Here is a 9753-nt window from a genome sequence, read left to right on the forward strand (position 1 = left end):
ACAATGGCTGTGTAGGTGCCTCTGCCTTGAGCTGCGCGAAGCCATTAGTTAGTGCTTGTGTGTGTGTGTGCTTGTGGTGGAGGGAACGTGCCGTGGGAGCTTCGTGCTGCCTGCTTTTCAGAGTCTCCGGGTTATTGTGCTGAGTTATTATTCAGCAGTGGGGTCGATGTTTCTATTTCAGCTGCTGAAAACCGTGCGTTCAGCTCCGCTGCTCTTCCTCGACTTAAAATTTCCATAGAGAGGAGCAGGAATTCTTCCTGATCCGCAGTTGGAGTCAAGGCTGCTGGGAGTTATCTGTTGCTTTGTGTGCACGTTGAGCTCCTGTTACCCTGCTGAAACCTCGTTTGTTTGGTGTCTCCTCCTTTACTGACCCTATGCAGAGCTATTCATAGGAACAACGTGGCTGCAGAGCTATGTCAGAAGGGCTGTGCAATGGGATGAGATTACTTGGTGTAACCCGGCAACTCCTGCTGCTGGATGGTATAAAATTCAACGTGTGTAACAACATACACAGTTTCTAATGTAGAGAATGTGGTTGTACCAGACCTGTCAGTCCAAAATTTTGAAAACTAAGTTCAAGGAGGGCATGGAGACAGAGGAAATGTGCATGAGCGCGGCTTCTTACCAACCCATTTCAGGAGAAGAAAATATTCCTACCTGATTAGGTCACAGATGTGATGTTTTTGAAGGAAAAATATGTCTATATGTATGTAAGATTGCACCAGCGATAGCTTTGTTTTTCTTCCCACCTACGTGAAATAAATCCATGGATCTTTCTGTCTGGCCTGGTGAGGTGCTTGCATCTGCGTCTGCTGAGCTGAAGCAGTCAGTAAGGTCACTCTTCAGGCCTATGATAACTGCCTATGAAAAAAAACCAGCAGCAATAAGGACCACGGGATAGGTCCCATGATCTCCCCGAGGGTCTTTCTGGCTGTGAGAGACCCTTTCTGCATGTGGAATATATGAGCCACCCCCTGAGGCTCCCAGTATCCAGGCACTCCTCTGCCCGAAGCAGGACAGCTGCTCTGGGGCAGTGCCCATGGAGTGGCTGCAGGGTGGGACAGGGCAGGGCAGCGAGACCCCAGAGCTATCTGTGGGATCACAAGGGCACGAACTGTAAAGGTGGAAGGAAATAGGTGAGTTACGATGTTTTGGTTAGACAAGGAGGTGGGCAAGGCATTGCTTTGATATCTACCATGTGCGCTGCTAAATAGAGGCTTTAGAAATTACATATGGGTGTTGCCTCCCTCAAAAGGAAAATGCAGTGGCCCACATAGTGAATGATCCCATTCACAGAGAGCCAAGCACTCAAGGTCCTTCTCCTTTACTTTCTCCTCAGACTTTTGAAAAGTTACAAGCAGAGATGGTCTTAGAGGGTTTCGCGTGATAGCTTTCTTCGTGTGCTCATTTTTGTCAGGAAGAACAGTTGTCTTTGTGATGCCTTCCGTGTACCATGAGTGTCTTTTTATCCTGCTCCCATTTTTGGTGATGGTTTCCAGGTGTTCTGATAAATATCTCTCAATAAAAGACTGATCTGTCCTTCCAAACCAGAAGGAAGAGCTCTCCCAAGTCTGCCTTGGCTGGTTTGTGGTTTTCTACCTTCTGTGTGTACCTTCACGTGTTGCTGGGCATTCTGATTCAGGTGCTTTGTCTGGAAGAGGATACAAATCCGATGGATCCCTTACAGATGTAACTTGAAGACTGCTGTCAGTCTCCACGAGGCTGTCCACACCATTGCCTCAAAGGGGTCTGTAAGGAAAAACTCTTTATTTTCCATGTATGTCTTGCGGTGTAGCACAGGATATTGTTTTGTTAATCTTTGTGCCTGAAGATCCAGGTTATTTTAACTACAAGCCTGATTTATTTTATTTTTTAATTAATGTAAGAGAATGAGATACTCTACTCTGGCCCCACATGTTAAGGCTGTTTTAGGAACAGATTCCGGATAACTTGAAATGCTTCTTCAGATATCTTTTCTTACAGAAGCTTACAGAATTATAGCATAACAAATGGAAATATGCATTGTGTTTTTAAGAGTTTAATTTACTGAGATTGTGACAGCTCAGCTGTCATTCATTTAAGTAATATGTTCTTTATTTGTGCTAGCCTTACAAAGAAGGTGGTGAAAAATACTGGGAAATTAATCTGAGGTAACTGAGTATAGAGGGTTTTTTGGTCTATTTCAGAATTTCTATTTTCTGCTATCTGTTTGCAAAAAAGCACAAGAGCTTAGCAGCAGAACAAGAAAAACCCTCAACTTTCTCATTAATCCAGTTTTCTTTCTGCTTCTACTTCTGCAATATTACATATTACTAACTCTCTACTATTTGTAATCTTCAGGGAGAAATGAAATACAACTTTTTTTCTTCTTTCCCTTCCCCCTTAATGGTGTGTGAACTTCTGTAAGTGTTAAATCTTCCTATCTGCCTTTTATTCTCATCCTACAGAAGAATCTGAACCCTCAGCTTTTCACGGTGGTTGCTGAGGTTGGAGGGAAACACCACGTGCAAGCTGCTGTTGCCTTTGCAGGTCACCTTTCCGCAGTGCATTGAAATTAATCTGCTGCACTTTGTGGTTCGGTGTTTCAATCACTGCTATCAGTACCTGGTCTTTGTGCAGAAAGCTTGAAGGGCTGAGGAGTGATAGGCAGCGTTCACTGGTGTGTGTGCTGTTAAATAAAAATAGAAACACAGAGCTTGCTTGTGGTATTGCTGCCTTTTGAATAAATGTACATGCAGATTGTGGCAAGACTCTTCAGTAATGCCGTGTTCAGTATTTATCACCTTTAAAACATCACGTCCTTAAAATTCATTTTGTTGGGGTGAAGTAGCTCCTCAGTGTTCTGAATGCATTCATAACTTACTCTTGAGGGCAAAACTGAAACGTTGGTATCTCAACAGGAAGATCCTTTACAGCACTGCTACAGAATGGGTGAATTTGAAGCGTCCCCTGAATAATAACTGAAGTCTCTGTGTAACTGTTTGTGTTGTTCCACTCCCAGCCCTGGCAGCAGCAGTAAAACCCGAGTGCATTGTACTGGAGCTATTCTTTACATTCCAGCATCCGTGGGGAGCCAGGAGGAGCAAGGCAAAAAATTGAATAGCCCCCATGTGCCCTGGCTGGGGAGGAAGAGCTGGAAAACTTGAGAAGCCACAAAGCTGATCCTCCCTCCTTTAGGAGGAGGGATGGAGTAACCAAGGAGCTGGTTGTAAGACCAGGCAGGAATTAAATGAAGTTCTGACTACATCAGTGAAGCTCTCCTTAACATCTGTTGGTTCAGACTGCAAGTTACCATTTTCTTAGCAGTATTGCTTTCTTTTGGGACACTGGCCAACAGAAAGCTGTTTGGGAAATGGGTGACTAGCAGTCTTAGATTTCCATAGGCCCTTCAACTCTCTTTTAAAACAATGTTTTCTCACCCTTGAGAGTATGAGATGGAAATGTGAAAATGAAGATCAGCTGCTGCAGAGCTCAGAGCAGCTTTTTGTTAAGCTGGATCTGCAGGCTGGTGTTTCTCTTGCACAGCAGTAGCTTGGTGCTGCTTGCTTGCACTACCACTTTTCTCAAAGCCCTCTGGCCAGCAGTGAAATGAGAATGGTGTGAGGGGCATATCATCAGCTCAGGCAGAGCCCTGACAGAGGTAGGCAGTGGAAATATGCATACAGAGTGGCTGTTTAATGGTAAATGATGTGTGTGTGCCTGTGTAAAGTATCATACAGGAGGCAGGGGAGGAGGAGTCCCTTTTCCCAGGGTGAGAAAGGAATGGAGGTTGTGCCTCTGATACATCTTTTTTTTCCTCCTTTCCACTGTAGTTGTTGACTTATGCAGCTCCTTTCTGTGCAGACTCATTTTGCTGCTCTGTGTTGTGCTGATGCAGTTTTTTTTGGCTACGTGATGACCTGTGTGGGAGAAATGATCTTAGGGGAAGAGTCCTGCCAGCACCCCAGCATGAAGCGAGGGACACGAAAGGGAAGGAACTTGCAGATTTTTGTTCTATAATGGGAAGAGAGGAGGGTATGTGACAGCTTAAGAGCTGCTGTTGCTGAATAAAACCATGACCTTGCTCATCTTGTGGTAATTAAAATAGATATTTCCTGTCTCTCTGAAGTTCTTGAACCTGCCTGTCTATGTCCTCCATCAATGTCATGTTTGAGCTCCTTGGAAACGCTATCAGCTCAATCTCCATAGTGCTTCAGATAGTCTGCAGCTGATGTGTGGAGTTGAAACCAGGAGCAGGGTTAGTGGTGTAGATGAGAGATACCCTGTAGGGTTTGTTTGAACATAAAATTTGCACAAGATTAAGTGGAAACACGATATTAAATCCACTTAATGAAACACCAGAGCAAGTTAGGATTTGTCCATATGGTGAACGTGCACAAGGCTTGCTAGCATGTGGTTGCTAGTCTTGGTCATGCCCCGTGTGCAGACAAGTTACTGCTTTCTCGTTCAGTTAACTGAGAAAAGCCTGTTTTTCACTGAAAAGAGTTAAGGGAAAACTACAGCTTGCTCTACTTGCCCAGACGTTTTGCAATATTTAATGAGACAAGGAGACAATTTTTGCCTCGGCTGAAGATCTGGAAGGGTGTGTAGGCTGTCCTTCCCACCCACATCCACTAGTTTTGTAACTGCCTGTGATGATTTTAATCCCCAGTTCTCAGAGGAACTTGGTAGTGATCTGCCACGTGATTCAGCGGCTCTGATGTTGCAGTATCTCTGCAGTCTCCTTTGGTGGTTGTCCTCTCCTTTTTCTGTGCAATTCCCAACTGTAGATGTTGGCAGGTTCACAAAAGGATGCTAAAATGGGTGGGCAAGGATGTATCCTCCAGCTCCTCTGCAGAGCAGTTGTAAATCCTCTATGTGTAGGAAGGGAATGGACCGCAAAGTGTCTGCTGTGTGCTCTCCCTAAATAGCATCTCCTGCTGCTGCTACTGGAGGCAGGCAGGTCTGACGTAGCTGTGTGTTTCTCCTGCCCATGCTGCTCAGCTTGTGTTGCGGAGCACAGGCCAGATGTGTACGCTGAGTTGTGACCTAGACAGCTGGTTCAGATACTGGCAATACAAATAACATTTTTACAGTTTCTGAACTACAGTAAATACAGAAATAACAGTGAATACAGTTTCTGAAGACTGACTTTTTTTTCTTGCAAAACGTGTTAACATAATACTGTTACTTCATCACCCAAGCCATTCTTTGATTCTGTGATCTTAATTGGAGCAATTTAAGTGGAATAGCTGTTTTCATTCCTTCTGTGTTGAAGACATGCCGTTTATTGTTTTCAACTTGGGACATAGATGTTTTTGTCTTTAAAGATTTCTGATTTAAATGAGGAATGCTGCTCAGAGCTTCCTTGCAAAGGGCACTGAAGTAAAATAGAACATACATCTTATTCTTTGGATTTCACAGGACTTATTTCTTATTACAAATGGTTGGTGTCTTCTTCTTCTTATTTTTTAAGTTGAATGACTGAACTCAACTAATGCCACTTAGTAAGTGTCTAAAAGTGGCATTTAAAATGCTTAAATTCAGGCAACAGTATTGAGGAAATATGGACTTTTCTGCAACGCAATTATGTGACAAGCAGAAATAGTTGAGTTTCTGATGTATTTTTGTAGGTAGAATTTTTGATCTTTAATGGAAGACAAGCTTAGAGGGTTTCTTTGTTCTACAGAGCTGCTTGGTAACAAAACTTGTGGAGGTCTCAAATACGTGAAGTTCTGTGGCACTGAGAGATGTGGCCACGGTGATGATGGGCTGATGGTTGGACTAAATAATCTTGGAGGTCTTTGTCAACCTTAATGATTCTATGATCCTATGATCTCCTGGCAGATTTGTCTGAAATTAGCCAAAGGGGCTCCAAAGCTCTATAAGGAAAGCAAGGATAGGTGCATATGCATGCAGAATATGATTGCATAAATTTCATTTCGTGCTCCAAACGTTTGTGGTGTAGCAGCACAAAGCGCCTATTACTGTACTGCATTTCATGCTCTAATGGCGTTCTGCGCAGTGCATGAATAGCAGTGTGATAGGTCTTGGTGATGCTGGAAGCTGAGCTGGGTTCCATGTGCTAAGAGCAGCAAGGAAATGACATAGATAGATGATGCAGTTGTTCCTGCATACAGCATACCTTGCTCTGGGGATTTCTAGCTGTATGCTGAAATAAACATCAGACTACACTGCTGTGGGAATATGCCATGAAGTTCAGGTTTGGTTACAGGGGAGCAGATCCGTGCTGTGGGAAGTCCATGGTGCTGCTGTGACTGGCAGGGAGGTGAGCTGTGTGCTGTCATGGGGCTGGCTCACCTGCTGCTCTTATCTTCTGTACACATATAGCCCTTGTAAAATGTGATGCTTAGCAAAGATCGGGTAGGGAAGGATAGCTAACATGTTTAAAAATATCACAGCCCTGAGAAAGATCCTGCTTGTTTTGTTGTAGCTTTGAACAGCTGTGGAAACTGAGAATCATACAGCAGTAATAGGTGCTGTTTCACTTCCAGCAGACCAGAACTGGCTGAGAAAGTAACAAGCGAAAGCTATGCCAGGAGCTGATGACTGGCAGTGAGCACGGGGTGTGAAGGTAGGGTGCTGTGGGAAGGACAGGACTGTGTGCCTGCGGCCATCCCACCAAGAGAGCTGGCCTGCATGCATTTTGTGCCTGAGGGCTCTCAGCAGGGGTGGTAGGTGTTGAAGCTATGGCAGGAGTAGGAGGACTGTGAGGACGTGAGAGTGTGTGGTAGGGTGAAACACTCCTCTAGGCCGCTGTGATTTTAGGGGTGACTCTCCTCTTCAGAAGCAAACGTCCCAAATGCTGATACATAAATATTCATGTTTTGGGGGATGAAGGGATCTGTGTAGCACTGAGAAAAGCATATAAGCCTTCCCAGCATTCCCTACTGACTGATTTAGGCAGCTTTCCTCTCAGACAGATGGCAACTGAAGATTACCATCAGAGGTAATTAGCTTTCCTTATGTACAGGCAAGGAAACAAAGGTGCATAAATCAGGGCACAGAAAGCCAGCGCAGGCTGACTGCCCCTAATAGTCAGCACTGCAGCATGGGGTGGTGTAGTGTCACTTTATAGCACCATGTCACTGTAACTATGACACAGAAACATGTAAATAAACTCGTGTGAAGTATTCTTTAAGAGCTGAGCTCCTGTGTAACAACCAACACAGCTGTGCTGTGAACAATTCCGGTTCTGAATTTGTCTTTTTGCCCACATCTTTGCCCTCAGTTCTTATTGTGAATTTGGCTTCAGTATTGTCTAAGGAAACATGCAATTAGTGGTACTCCTAATGCTGAAGTCAGCTACAGCTACATCAGTGAAAGCTCATGAGTTTTGAAGAACATCCTTTTTTACTTTTAATATCTTAATGAGTGAAGAATGCATTGTGATACGAACTGATTTTATTCTGAAATGTAGACTTTTAAGTAACTTTTCCCATTCAGCAAACATCAGTAAGATTTCACGTTCTGCATTACGTGTTCTTTAGTACTGTGTCTTTCAACTATGGTATGAATCTTGTAGCAGTGGAAATGCTCAGGTTAAGTACTGTTTGAGAATTGTATTTGGTGGCTTTTCCTATGCACACATTTAAGAAATGAAACAAAGCACTGAAAGCCCGCAGGCACTCTGCTGCTACCTGTACAACCGTTCTTTGTTAGCTCAAAAACACTTTACACCCACAAAGCACTCTCAGCCATGAGGTTGCTGTTTGAGCTTTTCTTACCATGTGTGGTGTTGTTGGAAATATTTTTGAGCTTTAGTGGCAAGAAAATGAAGCCATGTGTAAAGAAAGCTCTTGGGGAAAAAAAACCCCTAATACTTGCAATATTTAAACTTCTCCAATTTCACAGCGTCTCTTTTGATTTAGTTTTTAGTAGTTAGCAGGTAGGGTGAGTTTTCTGATTAACTTTCATGACCCAAAGGCAACATTAATATATTCATTGCAGTGCTGAATTGAGATTACTGGAAATGTTAGGCATTCATGTTATCAAATAAGCTGCTGAAACTGTTGATGTCCCGAAGCTTGCTTACTTCTGATCTGTCAGGATCACTGCCCTGGGAAGCTTCCAAGACTCTGCTAGCAGTGTGGGGTAAGTGCTACCACTTGCCTCCGTTCCCCCACTCTCTCAATTAATTTAGCTTTATGCTTTTCACTGACTTGTTTTGCTACATTCCTGCTTCTACATTCTCAAGCTCTCCATTGGCACATATGTGCCACAGCAGACAGACGTGCCAGCTCTGCTGTTAGGGGAAGATACCATCCCAAAAAGCTAGTTTTCGGTTGTGGGGGTGTGCATGATGTTTGCTGATATTGTTATTTTTAAGCAGCTGAGGCAAGATTAAAGGCAGCACAGTGAAAAACAGTGACCACAGTTTTCTTGGAGCTATGGCTGCATGTATGTTTTGTGCATTATTTCAGTGAAGATAAAACTTCCATTCTGTATGCTAGCACAAGCATGCTCACACCTCATTGCTTGCCTATTTATTCCATGCGAATCTGTATAATGTAATATCCACAAACTGACTGGTAGATTCAGTTGCGTGGTTCCCAGTCACTTTTGTGAGAGCTAGGATTAAGTCCCTAGCTCTAAATCAACCAGAGCTGGGTGTTTTGAACACTCTAGTATTGTTACAAGACAGGTGTACCTGAATGTGCGTGTATCATACAGATGGTAAAGTTCTCTGATTGTTCCTTCTTTATCAAGATCGATTGTGGTCTCTGGGGAAAATCTGGTGATCTGATATGGTTTGTAACTGAACCATTTTGAGACCTGCCTAATTTAGCTATTTTCAGCTTTTTTTTTTTTTTTCCTTCTATCTCTTCCCACCTTTTTTATCTGGGTAACCAAAGGACTTGACCTTGAGCCTCTGATTCTGCAGGCGCTCCTGAGATAACACCGCTGGCTGTGAATGCGCAAGTGATGTTATGGTTGGGTTTGTCTTGTTAACAGTTTTCTGTTTTCTCAAGCTTTGTATAGTATATGTGTTTTTTCTTTTGTCTGTTTGCTCACTTAAAAGGACCTGGAGAGGCAAAACTATCATGCTTTATTTCTTCAGGAGGAGCAGCTGTCCTAAGCAACAGAAACCTTTTCAGTTTTGCATACTGAGGTATAAGGAGAAAAGGACTTGAACTCCAGCCCCCAGAGCACGTTACAAGACTTGTTTGTATTCCTGTATTTCTGACTTGTTTGTATTCGTCTTTCTGGAAGAAGATCTGAAGGAAAAGGGAAAAAATGGTCTGAAAAGGAGCCGTGTTGGCCCTGCAGAGTGTGGGAGGAGCCTGCATGGACTCAGACCTCCCATACCCTTTGTGTTTTGTTCTATTGGGTACGGGTTGACAATTAGAGTGTGTAATGTATAAATAGGAGTCCATCTGAAGGCTGGCTAAAGCCTTAGGTATTAAATCCAAGAGAGTATAACAGAGCTGGGGAAATTGCAGCCTAATAATGATGATAGGACAAGGGGGAATGGCTTTAAACTAAAAGAGGAAAAATTTAGATTAGATATTAGGAAGAAACTATTTATTCAGGGAGTGATGAGGCTCTGGAACAGGCTGCACAGGGACACTGTGGATGCTTCATCCCTGGATGTGTTCATTAAGCCTGGATGGGGCACTGGGCAGCCTGATCTGGTGGGTTGGATTTTGGCAGAGGGGTTGGAACTGGATCATCATTAAGGTCCTTTTCAACCCTGGGCCATTCTATGATCTTTCCATCAAGACTGTGTTATCTAATGTGTGTTTTATTATT

General features: G+C 43.4%; 1 protein-coding gene across 3 annotated transcripts in view; it reads left to right on the forward strand.

Moving 5' to 3' along the window:
• Positions 1-9753, forward strand: part of ST3GAL6 (ST3 beta-galactoside alpha-2,3-sialyltransferase 6) — a 51675-nt gene that overhangs the window by 9023 nt on the left and 32899 nt on the right. The gene's annotated exons all lie outside the window — the stretch shown is intronic.

Source organism: Meleagris gallopavo, chromosome 1 (genome assembly GCF_000146605.3).
Source record: "Meleagris gallopavo isolate NT-WF06-2002-E0010 breed Aviagen turkey brand Nicholas breeding stock chromosome 1, Turkey_5.1, whole genome shotgun sequence".
Lineage (NCBI taxonomy): Eukaryota > Metazoa > Chordata > Aves > Galliformes > Phasianidae > Meleagris > Meleagris gallopavo.